We start from the raw sequence: 18,866 nt of genomic DNA, 5'->3' as shown, positions 1-18,866 counted from the left end.
CATTCGGATCCAAGCACCTTAGGTAAGGTTGAGAAAAGCCTCGCTTGTAAAAGACTTCGTTTATGAGGACGTACTTGGCTGCTCTGACCCTTAGTTTCCTAGCTTCATCCTTGTCTTTTGGAAGCCTTCCATCTTTAAGATAGATTACTATTGGATTCATCCAATTTTCTCCTTCTCCTATTTGCTGTATATCTATGAGGTCTATGCTTGGCATGTACAGGATCCTGTCGTACGCGTCCATAACTCCTCCTCCTGAAGCTACTTTTGCCAAGGCATCTGCTTCCATATTTTCCTCCCTTGGGAGTTAAACAAAACTCACTTCCGTAAATTTTTGGACAAGCTGTCTCACTTTGCTAAGATATTTCTTCATCCTATCATCCTTAGCATCACACAGCTTATTCACTTGGTTAATGACGAGCTGAGAATCCCCTTTGACTATTATTGATTCCGCCCCTAGGGACTTAGCCAATTCTAGTCCTTTAAGTAGAGCTTCATACTTAACTTTGTTATTGGTGGTTTGGTACTACAAACGGGCTGCGTACTCCAATTTGTCACCCTCTAAGGATTTTAGTATGACTCCAATCCCTCTTGCATATAATGTGGATGACCCGTCTACATTGAGAACCCACCTTTCATCTCCTTCATCTTTGTTCAGCTCGTCCTGGCTTGGAGTGAACTTTGCAATAAAATCCGCCAACGCCTGTGCCTTGACCGCGGTCCTTAGAAGGTATCTGACATCAAACTCGTTAAGTTCCACCGCCCACTAGATTAATTATCCTGCAGCTTCCCATTTGTTCATTTCCTTCTTTACGGGATGATCCGTCAGGACGTTGATAATATGAGCTTGGAAATAATGCCTCAACTTCCTGGAAGCCATAATCAAGGCGAAGGCTAACTTCTCCATCATCAGGTATCGTCCTTTCGCTCCTCTGAACACACGGCTTATGTAATAAACTGGTTTCTGGATCCTCCCTTCTTCCCTGACCAACGCAAAGCTTACTACGTGTGGGGACACCGCCAAATACAAATATAGTTCCTCTCCAGGTTTAGATGGACTTAGCAATGGTGCTATCATGAGGTAAGTCTTTAGCTTTTAGAAGGCACTCTGACACTCGTCCATCCACTCAAATGCCTTCCTGAAGACTTTAAAGAATGGCAAACACTTGTCATTAGCTTTTGAAACGAACCTGTTAAGGGCGGCAACTCGTCCGGTAAGAGACTGGACTTCTTTGATATTCTTCGGTGGTTCCATATTCAGTATCGCCTGGATTTTGTCCGGATTTGCTTCAATTCCTCTATGCGAAACCATGAACCCTAAGAACTTTCCCGACGAAACTCTGAAAGCACACTTTCTTGGATTTAATTTCATGTTATACCACCGAAGTGTATCGAAGGTCTCTTGAAGGTCATCTAGATGCTTTTCCTCGTCTAGGCTCTTTACCAGCATATCATCCACATAAACCTCTACATTTCGCACGATTTGAGGACGGAACATCTGGTTAACCAGTCTCTAGTAAGTCGCCCCTGCATTCTTCAGATCGAAGGGCATTACCTTGTAGCAAAATAACCCTTGGCTAGTAATGAATGAGGTCTTTTCTTGATCTGTCTTGTCCATCTTTATCTGGTTGTAGCCTGAGAAGGCGTCTATGAAGCTCAACAACCTGTGACCTGCTGTCGAGTCCACCAGCTGGTCGATGTGTGGCAATGGATAACTGTCCTTGGGGCAAGCCTTGTTTAAGTCAGTGAAGTCCACGCACATTCGCCACTTGCCGTTGGCCTTCTTTACCATGACTACGTTTGCCAACCAGTCCGGATAATAAACTTCTCGGACGAACTCTGCGGTAATCAACTTCTGGACTTCTTCTTTGATGGCATTATCTTGCTCAGGAGCAAAAATCCTCTTCTTCTAATGCACTGGTTTGGAGTAGGGACACACAGACGGTGAGTAATAACATTTGGATCAATTCCCGGCATGTCCTCATGACTTCATGCAAAGACATCAAGGCTTTTCTTCAAAAACTAGAAAAGAGTACGCTTTGCCTCTTCTTCCATGTTCGCTCCAATTTTAGTGAACTTCTCGGGTCTGCTCTCGTCTAAAGGGATATCTTCTAACACCTCAGTGGGTTCGGCTGCGATCCTTCTCTCGTCTATGCTCATTGTCTATACGTGCTCGTCCATTGCTAGCGTGGCTAGGTAGCACTCTCTGGCGGCTAACTGATCTCCTTATACTTGTCCCACCTCGTGCTCGGTTAGGAATTTAACAGACAAATGATAAGTAGAGGTTACCGCCTTCCAACTATTCAAGGTGGGTCTTCCAATAATAGCATTATATGATGATGCACAATCAACAAGAAGGGAAGTTTACCTCTTTGGTTATCTATTGGGGATATGCTCCAACCACCACTGGTAATGTGACGGTGCCCACAGGTTGCACCTTCATTCCTCCAAATCCCACCAGTGGCGAATTCACTAGTCGGAGTTGATCTCGTCCTAGCCTCATTTGCTGGAAGGCGGGGTAATACAGAATGTCCGCCGAACTGCCATTGTCTACCAACACCTAGTCATGTAATCAGCAATGAGTAAGGTGATGACTATCGCGTCATCGTGTGGGTGGTGAACTCATCCAGAGTCCTCGTCTGTGAACGTAATGGCTTGCTCGTCTGCTTCCCTCATCCTGGGAGGTTGTCCAGAAAGCTGGACGTTTTGCACCACCTTCAGGTATATTTTCCTTGACTTGGACGACTTTGCTGTCGAGGTTCCTCCGATAATTACTCTTATTTCTCCAAGTGGAGGTCGTGATGACTCCTCCACCTTAGCCTTCAGTTTATCATCTCTCTGGTCTCGTCCAAGGAAATTCCTTAACTTTCCTTGTCTGATAAGATTCTCTATCTGCTACTTCAAATCAAAGCACTTGTTCGTGTCATGCCCGTGGTCACTGTGAAAGCGGCAACACTTGTTCCTATTGCGCTTGTTAGGATCTCCTTTCATTTTGTCTAGCCACTTCAAGGATGGATCATCTTTGATCTGCATAAGCACCTGCTCTAGTGGCATATTCAGGGGCGTGTATTGCTGGTTTCTCGCCAAGGAACTCGCCTTCTTACCATCTTTCTCTTTTTTATCTTCTGCCTGAGCCTTCTTCGGACGAGGACCCTGGTCCGGGTAATGCTGGTGACTTGCTTCCGAGCGTTATAATCTCTTTCTCTTTTTGGCTATAATAGCGTCCTCAACATTCATGAAATTCTTGGCCGAATGGACGAGTTCGGCCATAGTCTGTGGTTCCTGCTCGTAGAGCTTGTGAATGAACAAGTCAGAGTTGACCCCATTGTGAAAGGCGGCCAATAACAACTTGTCATCCATTTCATCCACTGTCAAGGCTTCTCTATTGAATCGGGTAATGAAAGACCGCAAACTTTCGTTTTCCCCTTGTTCTATAGTTAGCAAACTAGAAGAGGAACGCTTATGGCGTTGTCCTCTAATGAAATTATTGACGAACAACTTACTCAACTCCTCGAATGAGCCCACGGAGTTTGGGGGTATTTTGCTGAACCACACCTGTGCTAGTCCCTTAAGTGTGATAGGAAAAGTTTTGCACATAATCTCGTCCGGGACCCCTTGAAGGTGCATGGTCATCTTGAAAGTAGCAATGTGATCACACAGATCACGATTTCCATCATACGAATCCAAGGAAGGCATTTTAAATTTCGGAGGTAGAGGGTGACTGTTGATGGAAGCCGTGAAAGGGGAGTCTGTTCGGTGAACTAAATCATCCACAGGGTTCACCCGCCTCATGTTCTCCTTCATCTCATCCATGGCTTTTCTCATCTGGTCCATCTCCCTCTCCAAGTATGGCACTCTTCTTGTAGCAGTACCCCTTATTTGATTTTAGGACTCAACATTTTCTCCTCCATCTTCCTGACTCTGGGCTCGTCCTTCCGCGTGCCCATCATGGCGCTGCCTTCTTAGATTGATCTCTCTGTTCAACTCCTGATTCTGACGAGTCAATTCTGCCATAGCGGCAGCCATGGACTGTATATGTTGAACAGAAGGCGGTTGCATGACAGGTGCTGATTAACGATTGCGGAGGGGATTACTAGAAGCATCTCTACTCTCCTGATGGCCTGGGCTGGTAGCCCTTGATCTTGTTCGAATCATTCAGTCTTTTGTCTGGGAAAGGCTAATCATTGAAAAGAGAACAGATAGTCGAACGAAAATAACACTTTTCCCACAGACGGCGCCAACTGATCAGTAGGTTGGATGCTTTGGACTTGAAATGACTACTTGCTGTCTCAGTGGCCTGAAAAAGAAAGGAAAGCGATCAAAGGTGACTGGGGTTGCCTGCCAAGAACCCTCCGATGGCAAAGTTAGTTTTCTCTCTATAGTTTTGGAGTTCCAACTTTTTAGGAAATGTAAAAACGTACCTTTGTTTGGTCTAAACGGGCGTTTATATAGTGTCCTAAAGACAGTTATCAAACTTGTAACCTCCTCTGGATTTGAGGAGGTGTGAGGGTTTAGGGATAACTTCTTCAATCGTTTAGAAGTTACATTTTTCCTCACAAAACGGTCACTGGAAGTTATGCGTGTGATACGGAGTTGTTATATTCACTTAGGAATTTTTCCCTAAGCGTCATGGGCTTGTCCAAGGGTCCTCATCCAGGGAACCTCCAGTTAGGCGCATCTTGCTTTCAAGCGGTCTTGTTCCCTTCTGGGCAATTTCCGAGGACGAGGTTGATGGTTTTCTTTAGATGACATGGCATGGTGTGGCAAAACTTTGTCCATGCAAAGCTTCACCCACACACCTTACCTCATGGATGGCCTTATCCTGGACGAGGTTTTTACAACCTCTGCCTACCTGGTTATGTCTTGGACGACCTCCATGGACGAAGCTGGAGTTGTATTTTTTATACCCATCAATAATAATAATAATCTATATATAATAATAATAATAATAATAATAATAATAATAATAATAGATGAAGCTGAGAGTAACTCATATTAGAATTCCAAATTAGAGTTTTAATTTTTTGCTATGTGTCCTAAATTATTTATTCTTAAAGAGTTTTATTTCTTAATTTTAGAATCAAATATGGAATCACATCATAAATATTCATCCAAATGAGTTATTAAGTACAAAAACCAAAGAATCTAAAATAAATGCACCATACTAAAAAAAAAAGTGTTTCACAATAATTTTTTTACAAAAGGACAATTTACATTTTATACTTAATAATATCCTTACAAATTTTTTTAAAGAGTTAACAAAATATAAAAATGACTATCAATAGTATTTAAATTATATATATATATATATATAGGAATTATATTAGACATCTTATTGTATATCTTTAAGTGTATCTATGCATATGTATGGGGTTACAAGCTAGTTAACATTAATAGGCTCCAATCACTTCCGTTTCAGACTTAATCAATTCCAAATTTACCCTAATTAAAAGATAATTATACAAATTACTCATTGAATAGTTAATATTTGATTATCTAATTAATTAAGTGTGTGCAACCTTACCGTAAAATGTAGTCCTAGCCAATTAAATTATAACACGTCATTAATCTCAAATTGATTATAATTATAATAAATTGGAATTAATTATTCATAATCAAATATAATCGGACTCAATTTGTGATAGTGCATCTCGGTCATTATAACTTGATTTGATAATAACTTTCAATCTGATGGTCCAATTAGGGCTTATAACTAGTCAATTTGATCGTTACAACATCAAGATCATTTTGATAAAATGAAATTGAGGATCTAATGGTTACAATTAAGATGCCTATTTTCAAGGTGAAATTACCCTTTTACCCTCCATGTGAGGTTAAATGCGAGTTACAAAATGGGGTGTCAACAATAATATAAATGAATTAAATCAAAGAAACAAACCAATGAGTTTTCATTACTTTAGCAAAAATAATTAACCAATGTTCCAAACATTAATAGCTATCAATATTCATTCTGTGAATAGTTTAGCTAACACAAAGATACCTTTGGTCTCAAGATAAAACATGACTTAAATTTTTATTTAAAATCATGCTTCAACTCAAATCTCATTGGGTTAGCACTTAAAAATTGTAGTCACTTTGAAAAATGATGTATCACTCTCAAATATATGTGAGAATAATAAAGTCAAAGAAAAACAAAAATCTCGTGTAAATTGGATAAAAATGGTGAAGAAAAAAGACATGTATAGTCTCGTGAAAGGATGCCAAACACTGCAAATATTACACTACACACATTTATTAGTCAAGTCAATATCCAAACAGTACATTCCCTAAAATCAAATAGAATTTTTACTTTGATGTAATGTAGGTAAATATTCGAGATTGAGAACAAATGGTGGTAGTAACAATAAAAGTGTTTCCAATAATACTCATAAAAACAAACCGCATTTGAACAATATGATGTTCAATCTCATGTTCAAAAACTTTTTTAATATAGCACTTTTAGTTCTCTTTTTTTCTTCAAAATTTCATTAACAAATTTATTCTCTTTTAATTCTCTTTTATTTTCAATGAAAATTATTTTTAAATATGGATTCCATCATTTCAAGGGCTATTTTGCTTAACAACTTTAGTAGATTACTATTTTAAAGAGTATTTGTTTTAAAACAAATATTATTTCACAAAAAATGGCCAAACTAGATTTTTCCAAAACTCTGTCCAAAAAGATGGTTATCCCTTTTTTTTTAAATGTGAAAATAGGTGTGGGGCAACGAGATAAGAAAAAAAGTATTAGGAAAATATCTTTGTCACAATGAGATATAAAATCCATATTTATTCTTATAAACTTCTCTCTTTTATTTATTTATTTATTTTTAATTTTTATCAAATTTTATCTCCAACAAAGTTTAGCCCTTTTATTTATTTTTTCTTTTGCAGTTATGAAAATATGTGTGTGACAATAAGATTAAAAAAAAAAGGTTTTTTTATTCATTCATAAAAAAAGGTTTTAGAAAAATATGTGTGTCACAATGGGATAAGGAAGAAAAAAAATTCTAGGTTTATTCTCATCAATTTTTTTTTCCATATGATTTTTATCATTATTTAAAAAAAAAATGCTAAATGTCCTCATCAATTTTTATCTCCAACAACTTTATGCTTCTTTTTTTTTTTTTTTGATGGGAACGTTATGCTTCTTTAATTATTGATTAAAAGACTAATTGTTATTTTATCCAAAGAAGTGATTAAAATTGTTGTAATTTAGTACAACCACTTGATGCAACTATAACTTCTAAGTCTAACTTTAATATATATATATATATATATATATATATATATATATATATATATATATATAGTGCAACTTTAAATAATATTACACCATTAAATATTTTTTAATTGAATGCGAATTTTGACAAATACAACGTTGGATTACAATATCTTTGTATATTCTCCATGATTGCAAACATTTCAAGGTAATCAAAAATCAATAGTCATGTCATCAATTAATTATTTGAATTCAAGTTGTTGTAGTTTAAAATAATGCATAAAAGATATATTTATGAATTGAACAGTAAATAAAATCTGATTGACATGTAAATTGAAATGTATGAATATATAAAACATGTAATTCAACAGTGAGATTTTCAAAATATGAATCTAATAAAAAGTTATTGGATGGTGTAATATTGCTATATATATATGTTACCCAAGTTAGAATATGATTGATAAACTTAATAAATGACTCTTAATTTATTAGCATGCCATATAGCTTAATTTCTCAATTTTTTACAATTGGTTTATACTTAAATTCAAATAAATGGTTGTATTGACAAACAATATCTTTTTCTTAGAATAAATAAATTCAACGTAGCTATATGTTTTTTTAAGGAATCTATATGCTTGAATTTAATTAGTTACCTAACAAATTTAATATTTTATTTTTTTGGTGAAACTACACTAATATTTTTCTAAATTTTATCCTTTGAGCGTAATTAGTCTCTCAAGTTTCAAATAAGCTCTATTGATCTTTCAAGTTTAAAAAAATAAGTGATGTCATAGCAATTGCATCAATCCCTCTATAATCGAAAAAGTGCATCATTTTACAAAATTTTGCTGAAAATCTACTCATATCAGTCATTCTATAACACTGTATATTTTCGAAATTGCTACAGTAATCGTGTAAATATACACAGTTATTGTAGCTTTTTATTTGATTTTTTTATTATTTTTTCTCTCTTTTCTCTCCTCTCTCATCTTATTGTCTATCATCCTCTACCGTCTTTCTCCTCTTATCTTCTTTTAAATCCAAGAACAAATTATCAAATTCTTCAAACTTAATCTAAATCTAGATCCTAAATTCATCAAACCCTCTCCTCAAAAAAAATCATCAAACCCATATAAATAATCAAACCCAAATTGCAAAAGAAGAAGAAGAAAATGCAGAAATAGTAGTAGAAGAAGAAGATGTCGAAGAAGAAGAAGCAGCAACAGTAATTCACCAGAAAAGCCCTAAAATCACCACCCACTGTAGTGGAAAAATATGCCCAAAATCACCACCTAAATTGCATACCCAAAATCACTGCCCATAATCAAACTTAAATAGCAAAAAAAAAAAAAAAAAAAAGAAGAAGAAGAAGAAGAAGAAGAAAAGAAAGAAAGAATAGCAAAAGAAGAAGAAGAAGAAAAAAGAAAGAAGATGCCAAAGAAGAAGAAAATGTAGAAGAAGAAAGAAGAAGAAGAAGGAGAAAAAGAAAGAGAGTGTTCCGAGAAGTAATTAGTGGAGTGTGTGGTAAGATGGTCGGGCCATGTATGGTAAGTGTGAAATATTAAAAAAATGTGAGAAAATATTATTTAAATAAAAGATGGTGTATTATAGATAATCTTATGTGAATGTTTTTGCAAATTGGTTGTGTAAAATAGAAAATGTGGGTTTTCATGCTAAAATAGAAGGAAAATTTTACATATAGATGCTAATGCTTTTAGTTATTTTGTTAACTATCGTTAGTGTTAATATTTATGTGGCTAATAGAACAATGATGTGACATTTTTTTATTGATGTGACATTTTAAAAAAATATTACAAAGTTGAATTTCCACATCATAACCCCATAATCTCATAGAGCCGTTTGCTTTTTAGGCCAACTAATACAACCTAAGTCGTATTTCAATGCAAAGCGTGCTGTGTTGATTACAGTGGCTTAACCTACTAATGTGAGCTTTGTGATTTTAACTTGAACAAAGGGTTGTACTAAACAAGTTCCCATTATAAAATACCGAAGTGAGAGACACCTTCTCTTATTGGTGGGGATGAAGAAAATTAAAGAGCATTCGTATCAACTCGTGCAATAATTTCTGTCTATTTTAACATAAAAACATACTTTTTATTTTCTATTTTACATACTATTCAAAACACGTCAATCAGATTATCCATTTTACACTACATTTCATTAAAATATCAAATTTTTTATTATTTTTAATTATTTCTCTTTATTCAAACACAACAACCACCATTCACTCCTTCCTTCATCATCGAGATACATAAAAAATAATAATAAACTAAATACAAAATCACTAGTGACAATGTAAATTTATATGGTTACCGTAACAACAATGTATTTTTACATAACTTTGCTTGGTCTAATGTGTGTGAATTTTAGACTTGGTTGAATAAAATGTAATACTTTTTCTATTATACAAATTCTGACGTGAGTGCTCTTACCCTTGTAAAATCCTCTATTGAAGATGAGACAAATGATAAGTCCCTGTGACGAATTTTACTATGATGTAAATTCAATTTTATAATATTTTGATAAAAAGAAACATCACATCAATTAAAAAAAATGCTGCTAACACTAACAATTAACAAAAGGACTAACAACACCCATTTTTAAAATTTGAAGGACCAATAGAAATCACTTGAAACTTAAGGGAATAATTATGCTCATTGAGACCGTGAGCTGTGTCATTCCACCTCAAAACCCATTGATGATGAAGAAGACACACTCAAATCTTTTATGGCATTCGACATCATGTCATGCGGGCTTGTTTTTAGAGTGGTTGTAGAGGGTCAAATTGTGGTTCCCTCAACAATCCCTCCCTTACAATAACACTCCCATGACTCGAACCCATAACCTTGGCTCTGATACCATTTGTCGGACCATGAGTTATGTCATTCCACCTCAAAACCAATTGGTGATAAGGAAAACATAAACTCTAGGGACCAATAGTATATTTCATTTTATTTTCTCTCCCCTCTCTAAAATGAGCCTAAAAAATTGTACTACTATGAGCTATTAGTTTCTTCTTAAAAAAAAAAAAAGTCTTGCTAATCGGTTTAAAATAGAATTTTGCTAAAATGTAGCTTAGACAATCCAATATTTTATTATATTGCTAAAAAGAGTGAATGACATATGTGTAAAAGAAGTGGGACCTTGGGAGAAAAAGAAAGCAAAAAAAAAAAAAAATTGAAGCTTGTGAGAGAGAGTTTGGTCTTTTCAAGTGGGCCCCATGATTTTCATCTTATTCACAAAAAATGTCACTCATAATGTTACTTGAAAAGTAAAAACTGATACGGATGAATTTTCAAAATGCATGTTTTAAACAACCTAATTTGAGAATTGTAATTCAAATACTCTTAATAAAGCATCCTTCCTTACCAAACACTTTTTTTTTAACCACGGTATGAAAACTGTTGTATGAAATTTGTTACCAAGCAGGCCCTTAAATGCTCAAACAAGTGGGCCCCACTTTTAAATAATGTGTTTGGTAAGAGAAATCCCAATAAAGTATTGGGGTAATTACACTCCTTTTCCTTGAGATTTGAGGGAATGACATTCCACTCCAAAGTTGAAGGGAAAAACATTTTCCCCCGTTGACATTTATTTGACCAAACTTTGTTAAATTAATGTTAAAAATGTTGTGCACTAACTTGCATTTTGTTTAATGACAAGTTTCCAAAATCATTCTCCCTTTCAAAATCAAAATTCATTGTTATGAATTTTTAATTAAAGAGTATTTTAAAATATTCAAAATGACTTTTACTTATTTATTTATTTTTTCAACGAGCTGAGGAGAGACTTGTCATTAGAAGTCTTTTGGTGTTTGATAAACTTACTAGCTATGTTACCAGTTGTGTTTTTGTTGATCACGGTTAAACTTTGTTAGAGAAAATCTTATAAAAATTTAGAACTTTCCATTATTAATATAAACAAAAGTTGGGGAGGGGGAGGGGAGTGTTATTTTTTTCGAACCTTAAGGAAGGGGAACTTTTTTTGCTTTAAGTTTGGGATGGAGTGTCATTTTCTCAAATCTCAATGGAGATGAGTATTTTTTTATTCTTCTTTCAAGTTTGGGGTGAGTGTCATTTCCTTCGACTTCAATGGAGGGGAGTGTAACCTATACTATTACTTAAGAAGCTTCCTCCTGTTTGGACTCCTACTTTTGTATGCCCAAAATAATCTTAAAATCAACTAATTAGGAAATTTACATAATATGGTTAGATACGTAAAATTACCCATTTAAAAAATCCTAAATTTTAGATAAGTTAAAAAAGACAAATTCTAACCACATGTTTGTCTCCACACTTCTTTGCCAAATTCAATTCTATTTTTTAAAAAAAACTTTATCTCTCACTCTATCTCTCTCACATTTTTTTAATAAACTCTCTCTTTCTCAAGTATTGTCAAATTCAGAATTTTTCTCTAAAAAAAAATTCAAACATTTTTTCCCCTCTCTCACATTAGTCAAGTTCAAAATGTTACCACTGTTTGGACTCCTACTTTTATATGCCCAAAGTACCCCCCAAATACAACTATCTAGGAAGTTTAAATAGCAAGGTTAGAAATGTTTAATGATGCATGAAAAATCAGTGAGGCACTTATCCATTTGGAGGAGCTGGAAGACCTGCAAGAAGGAAGAATGCTACCAGAGGGCACCAATGGGGTGCCAGCCTAAGCTTCTTTGATGCTTAAGTTAGAACCTCATAAAAGATTTCCGAGAACTCTCAAAGTATAAGAGTTAGGATTTTTTTCACGTACCTTGATTTGAGTGAGGTTTGGCCTTTATATAGGGGATCTTGAGTGAGTCTCCTTGTTTTGTATCAATTTCCTCATGAGAGATGTGTTGGCTAAGTGGAGTTAGTGGGAGCAAATTTCGAGGAGATTGCTCCCACGGTCTGAAATAGTGGATTTGTGGAGTAAATTCTGTTGGTAGCATTTAAGCATAGCTGAATTTGTCTAAGTGTAGAATGATTGTTACCTGAGATGATCGTGATGTGGACAAACCTTATGGTATGGACAATTGTTTAATCCACTTGTGTAATTAGGTGGTCCTTTGTATGGACGGTCATAAATGTGTTGGACGACACCTTTGGCGAGATTATTACTTTTTTTTTTGGTTAACAGGATGTTTTAATTAACAACTAACCAGCCTCTAGAACAGAGGGAGCAAAACGGTCATACAAGGCTCTAGCCGAATCAAGGCCAAGGAGAAAAGCTACATCCGGGGCAGGTTCAAGAAAAATTGAAAAATCTTGGCTTAGCAGAGAACCCCTTCTAGTAAGGGCATCTGCACATTTGTTAGCCTCCCTATAACAACGCTAGATCCTCACATAAGGAATGGCTTTCATACTCTCCCTAAAATCAGTGACTAAGACGTCTAGTCCATTACGATTTTCCAGCTCCTTCTTCATAAGATCAACTACCAATTTGAAATCTAGCTCAAATATTACTGCTGGGAGTTTGAGGGCAGAACACAAGCGTATCCCATCTTTGAGAGCCCAAAGCTTTGCAAGATTGTTACTTTATTCCTTAGAATGACCATTTATGTGGACGAGTCCTATGTATGGACGATCATAAAGCCATGGATGGTTGATTACAGTCTTATGGTGGAAATAGGCAATATTTTCATATTCTAACTAAACCAACATAAGATTTACTAATAAGTTTGGACGGATGGTCTCATTAGACGAATGGTCTCTCTGGACGAGTGAGGCATTTATCTTTAGTGTCAAGTCATTGCTCGTTGGACGAATAAGTATGATCATCAATGATTCATTCCCTATATGGATGAGCAAATGAAGAGTTTCCTTTGGAAGAGTCTCATCTGGAATATCTAACATTTCTTAGATAAAGTTGTTTAGGAGAATTCTCCTTTTCAAATGGAAGGTACCATGGTCATTCATGTGGTTGGACGACTTACTTCGGGTGGTAATAATGGAAGGCCAGCTTGGTAGATATGTTGGACAAGTTTATTGTAGAGTGGCAGGCAATTTGATTAAGGGATGAAAATATTATCCTTATGAATGTTAAATTACCAATTTAAAAAATCCCAAATTTTAGGTAAGTTGAAAAAAAAAAACACTTTTTTTCATCCACGTTTCTCCCTCTTACACTTAGGTTGTGTTTGGGAACTTGGATTTGGATTTGAAATTGATAGATTTGAAATCAAGGGATTTCAAATACATTGATTTAGGAGTTATTTCAAATTCAAACATTATAAATGTTTAAAATTCTTAGTGGAATTGTCAAAATCTAAACCATTGACATTTTTTAAACTTTCCAAACAAGTTATTTGGATTTTAATCACTCAAATCCAAATCCAAATGCCCAAATCATATCATCCAAACACACCAAAATTGTAAAAATTTGGTATTAGAAAAAAAGAATCTAAAAAAAAAACAAAAACAAAACATCCTGCACATCCTATTAAAAAAAAAATCATGCCCAAACCCACGTTTGTTTTTGGATAATCCACAAACTCAAGTCTCCACTTTAAAACAAGGGGGTAACTACACTAATCCCACCTGTGATTTGACCCGAAATGACTTTGCCCACCGTGGTTTAAAAAGTGTCACTTTACCCACCTGAGGTATGTTCCGTTTATTTTCTGTAACCCACCTCTGTTAAAATCAGGGGTAAATATGTATTTTTGCTTAAATTTTATGTCTCTCTCCTCCCAAAAAATAGCACAAAAATGCAAGAGAAACAAGATCAAAAGGGAGGGTTTTGTGAAAATTAATATTTGGATGACAAGAATGTGATGATCGCTATGGCTCAAGGCATGGTGCCTGTGTTGGTAAAATTGCTTGATTTGAGCTCGTTCAAGATGAAGAGAAAGTTGTGAGTTTGATTTCAAGGATTTCATTGGTGGATTTGAGCAAGCACGTGGTGATTGCTGGGGGTCTTTTGCTTTTGAACCATTTGTTGAGAGTTTTGGACTCTGGGAGTGCTTTTGCTAAAGAAAAAGCATGTGTGACTCTTCAAGTTTTGACCTTTAGCAAAGAAAATGCATGGGCTATTGGTTCTCGAGGTGGGATTTCATCGTTGTTGGAGATTTGTCAAGTGGGTACTCCTAGTTCTCAAGCTTTTGCAACTAGGGTTCTAAGAAATCTTGCTTTGTTTGGTGAAATTAAAGAGAATTTCGTTGAGGAAAATGGGGTTGGTGTTCTTTTGGGGTTGTGAATTTTGGGACTTCTTTGGCTCAAGAAAATGCAATTGGGTGTTTATGTAATTTGGTTTCTAATGATGAAAGTTTTAAGCTTTTGGTTTTTAGGGAAGATGGGGTTCAGTGTTTGATGAATTTCTGGGACTCTAATAATAATAACAATAGGGGTCTTGAAGTAACGGTGGAATTGTTATATCACTTGGCATCTTGTCAAGCTATTGCTAAAGTTATTGTTTTAGAAGGGGTTATAGGTAGGCTTATGGGGGTCTTGAATTGTGGTGTGTTGGGTGTAAGAGTTGCAGCTATTAAAGTTGTTTATGAGTTGGGGTTTAGTACTAGAACTCGAAAAGAGATTGGTGAGTGTGGGTGTGTTGGTTGGGTATGGGTTTTGAGGAGGAGCACGGTGTTGGTGAGTCTCTCTGATCGCTTCCTTCTTTCAAAACTCTCCCTTTTGATCGTGTTTCTCTTGCATTTTTGTGCTATTTTTTGTTTTGGGAGGAGAGAGACACAAAATTTGAGCAAAAATGCTTATTTACCCCTGATTTTAATAGAGGTGGGTTACAGAAAACAAACAGAACATACCTCAAGTGGGTAAAAAGACACTTTTTAAACCACGGGTAGGCAAAGTGATTTAATTACCCCTTAAAACAATTATGAAAATAGTTATCACGTTTGAATCTGCCAACCACGTTTCAACCTGCACTTTTTCAATTACCATTTTTTTTTTTTACAAAAGATTAGAAAATCAAATTTTTTAGAAGATAAACTTATACCATTACCTTTTTATTTTTTAGCCGAAAACTTATACAATTATCTTTACAAATAGATAGGTTTACCTAGGAAAAAAAATTATTCACAATTTTTTTTTGGATAGTGATAGGGGACTTTATGGCACTAGAAATTAACTTATGGAGACGAACGACCAAGAAAGCTGGCGACGCATACGAGGTTGTTGGCTCCACAAGAAGCTGGCAACAACTCTCAAATGACAACAATGGGGGCAACACACCCTTAAGAAACAACGGTGCTTGCAGAGGACGAGGTTGACAGATGTGTCTCCCTCGCAAATCGACGAGAGATCCTTGAAGCAACAGATAACCGTAGACCGACAGAGTGGAGAAGCTGATGGGTCCTACGTGGTCTTGCTTGGTCCTCACAAATACTCATATAAGGAAATATCTTGCGTATCACGCCCAAGAACCTACTACTGTTCCATATCTATTTCATATGGAAGGACACCCTAAAATCTCGAAAACCCTAATACTAGATTTTCCCTATAAGGAAAAACCTTCACTCTTAATAGATCTAGATTCACTACTCACCACTATATAAGCATTAGACCCCTTCTTTTCCCAAGTATGTAGAAAATCCCTAGCTTTCTCGCTATAGAGTTCTTAGAGATTTCTTATTCACTATTTTGATCTTCAGAGGGTTTTTGGCTGGTACCACACTGGTGCCTTCTGTTTGATTTTTGTGTCCTTGTTTTGCAGGTGTCTGTTAGCTCGGTTTGGAGCCAACAACTCATTGACAATTTTCTTGCATCATCATAATATAGGATAACTCCCACTCCTCCATGAGTGCATCCAAAAAAATAACTACCCACCCTTCCTTTTTTTTTTTTTTTCAAATTTAAAATTTAAAAGCAATACAATTTTGGGGAGAACTCCACCTTCAAAAACCAATATCACTACAATTTGATTGAATCATTGTTCTAAATAAAAAATCTTACATTTGTTACTCTCATTATTCAATGTATTCTAATCTCATATGACTCCATACCCAAAATCGAAGTGCATTCTCCCATTTTTGTTCCAGTCCATGTGAGTTTTTCTTTTTTCTCTCTCTTTATAGATATTTAATAATATTACTTGATTAGGAAAACAAAGTTTTGGCTAATAGTAGGTCCTAATTTCTTTTGCTTTTATAAATGTTTTTGATATCATAGGTGTCAATTTTGAGGGTGAAGTTAAGCCAGCGATTCTAGTAAGGGAGTAGTGCATGCACTTTTTTATTATTTTAATATTTTGTAAAATTTTCTATTTGGATGCTGTAAGGGCACAAAATCTGGCGACCCAAGCCCACTTAGAATAGTGAAATTGGTATTAGCTGACTAGGCCGAAACTAATAGATATTTGTAAAGAAAGTGGGATGAAACAAGTTGGGCTTCGCTTGAAGATACAGATAAAGAAAGAATAAGCGAAAGTCAAAGACTAAGCATATTGATAGTTCTTTACAAGCTTGCCCGAGGACAATACTCTTGTGCAAATGTTTACACTGTTCTCTCTCTTTTCTCTTAGTCACTGTTCTAGCTTTGATTTTTTTCCCTTGATTTTTCTAGATCCCTTTTCCCTCGAAGTTATTATTTTTTGTATACTCTTACACTCCTTGCATCCTAGCCCTTCATCTACAATCCTCTAAACTCTCATTAGGACACTTGTCCCATTAGACTTCTAATGAAGGTGGTAGAAGGAGTTGCTTAGCTGTGGATCCACTGTTCAGGTCACTTTCTCATCAATGCGGCTGATAAAGCTATTTCCAGCCATTTAATGCGGAGATGGTAGGTTAAACTTTATAGGGGACTTCCCAAATATATCTTGTTTCTCTCCTGAGACGCCCCTTTCACCTCTTATACTTCCAGAAGACGTCTGTCTCTTCAAATCTTCTCCTCGAGCAACCTCATTCCTCGGGTTATAAATGCTTCTATATGAGGAACGATTGAAGGCTACAGTTGTGCTGTCCCTCCTCGGTCCTCGGGTACCCACAGATTCTATTTTATTATTCTCACTCTCTAGCATTGTTGAATTTTCAGATGTTTATGATGATGCATAAGCAACCACGCATGTGAATGACCTAGCAACATCGAAATATTCCGGAAATTTTATTAATTGATATTTTTATGATGATTACTTTCAGAAAGAATTGAAAGAAATGTTGGGTCTATCAAGAGAAGAATATATTGGATCATTGAGATGGAGTATTATCTGCAACTACATTAAATTTTGAGAATAAGAAAATTAAAAAATTTACATTTTGAATTGATGTAATATAATTTGAAATAAAAGGAATGGTGTTGCATGTAATTATTGAGATTCCACCTATAGATACAATCAAGATTGGTGTTGTTGGGTTCCGAATGATCTACATGTCTCTAAGCAATGAAACAACGCAGTCAACATGGCACAGCTATGGTTAATGACGCAATAAGTTTTAATTTTTAATTGTTTTCCTGTAAATAGTGGCTTGTTTCCCGTTAGATAAGTTTGCAGTTATTTTGTAATTTTCATATAGATATACATAATAAAATTTCTACCTTTATACCTTCAAATAATTTTAATGTATGATCAGGGCCCGCGCTGCACTATTCTCAGGGGTTCAAATGAACCCTGACTTCAAAAAAAAAAATTATATATATGATTTTTTTTTGTTAGTTTAATACTATAATTTTTTCTTAAAAATATTTTTGCACACCCTGACTTAAATTTTGCACACCCTTATTACAAGTATTTCCAACTCTAAGAATAAGTGTTTGTGAATTGTAAGTATCACAATTTTTTATAAATTTATATTATGTGTGTGAGTGTGTCTAATATTGATTGTGTGCATTACTTTTTGTTATAATGTTATTTGTGTGAATAATGATGTGGGTAGATGTTTGTGTGTATAATATAAATTTTATAATTTTATAATTAGGAAATAAAGATGGTTTGTTACATGTGTGTGTATTGTTATCATGTTATAATAATTTTTTGTTATAAAGTTAGTAAAATTCAAGAAAAAAAATTGTGAAGTTAGTGATTGTCCAAGCATTTGATTGGTTAAGTAGACACTAGTGTATAATTTTATGTATGAATGAGTGTGATTTTGTGTGTCAATAATTAATATAAAGTCAATGAGTTTAGTTTAGTCATTTAGTTTAAAATATTTTTATAAAAACGATTAGAAATAGATAATAAAAACTGCATAAAAATAAAAATGTTAGATAAACTTAACAACATAAAATGATTATAGGCTCATAACTACCCACATTGGCAATAAATGTTCATAATGAATTATCATATAACAATTCAAAATTTGAATACTTGTAGAAGAAAATTGTAAAACTTCATGTATTAATTTTTTTTTTTTTTGGTAACTTGATATATTCAAGTTCTTTTTTTATTAAAATTTTTAATGACCCTCCTAAACAAAATTATTGGAGCCGCCACTGAATGTATGGTGAAGTTCCCCCTTCCGATATACAGATTGGTGTTGGGATAGTAGTTAGAAATCATTTTGGAAGATTTATGATGGCTAAACCTAAGGTTGCAGCAGTTAAGGGTGCATGCTCACTGGACATAAATATGGTTGTTGCTATGATTGATCTTTATGCTCTTTTTGCATTACACGTGATGCATCGAGTTCTTACAGAAGAGGACATACACCTGTTGTCCAAGCTAAATTCAACAACATTTCCATCTATTAGAGTCTCTC

Source organism: Castanea sativa, chromosome 1 (assembly GCF_040712315.1).
Source record: "Castanea sativa cultivar Marrone di Chiusa Pesio chromosome 1, ASM4071231v1".
NCBI classification, from domain to species: domain Eukaryota; kingdom Viridiplantae; phylum Streptophyta; class Magnoliopsida; order Fagales; family Fagaceae; genus Castanea; species Castanea sativa.
Note: the sequence above shows the minus strand (reverse complement) of the source record.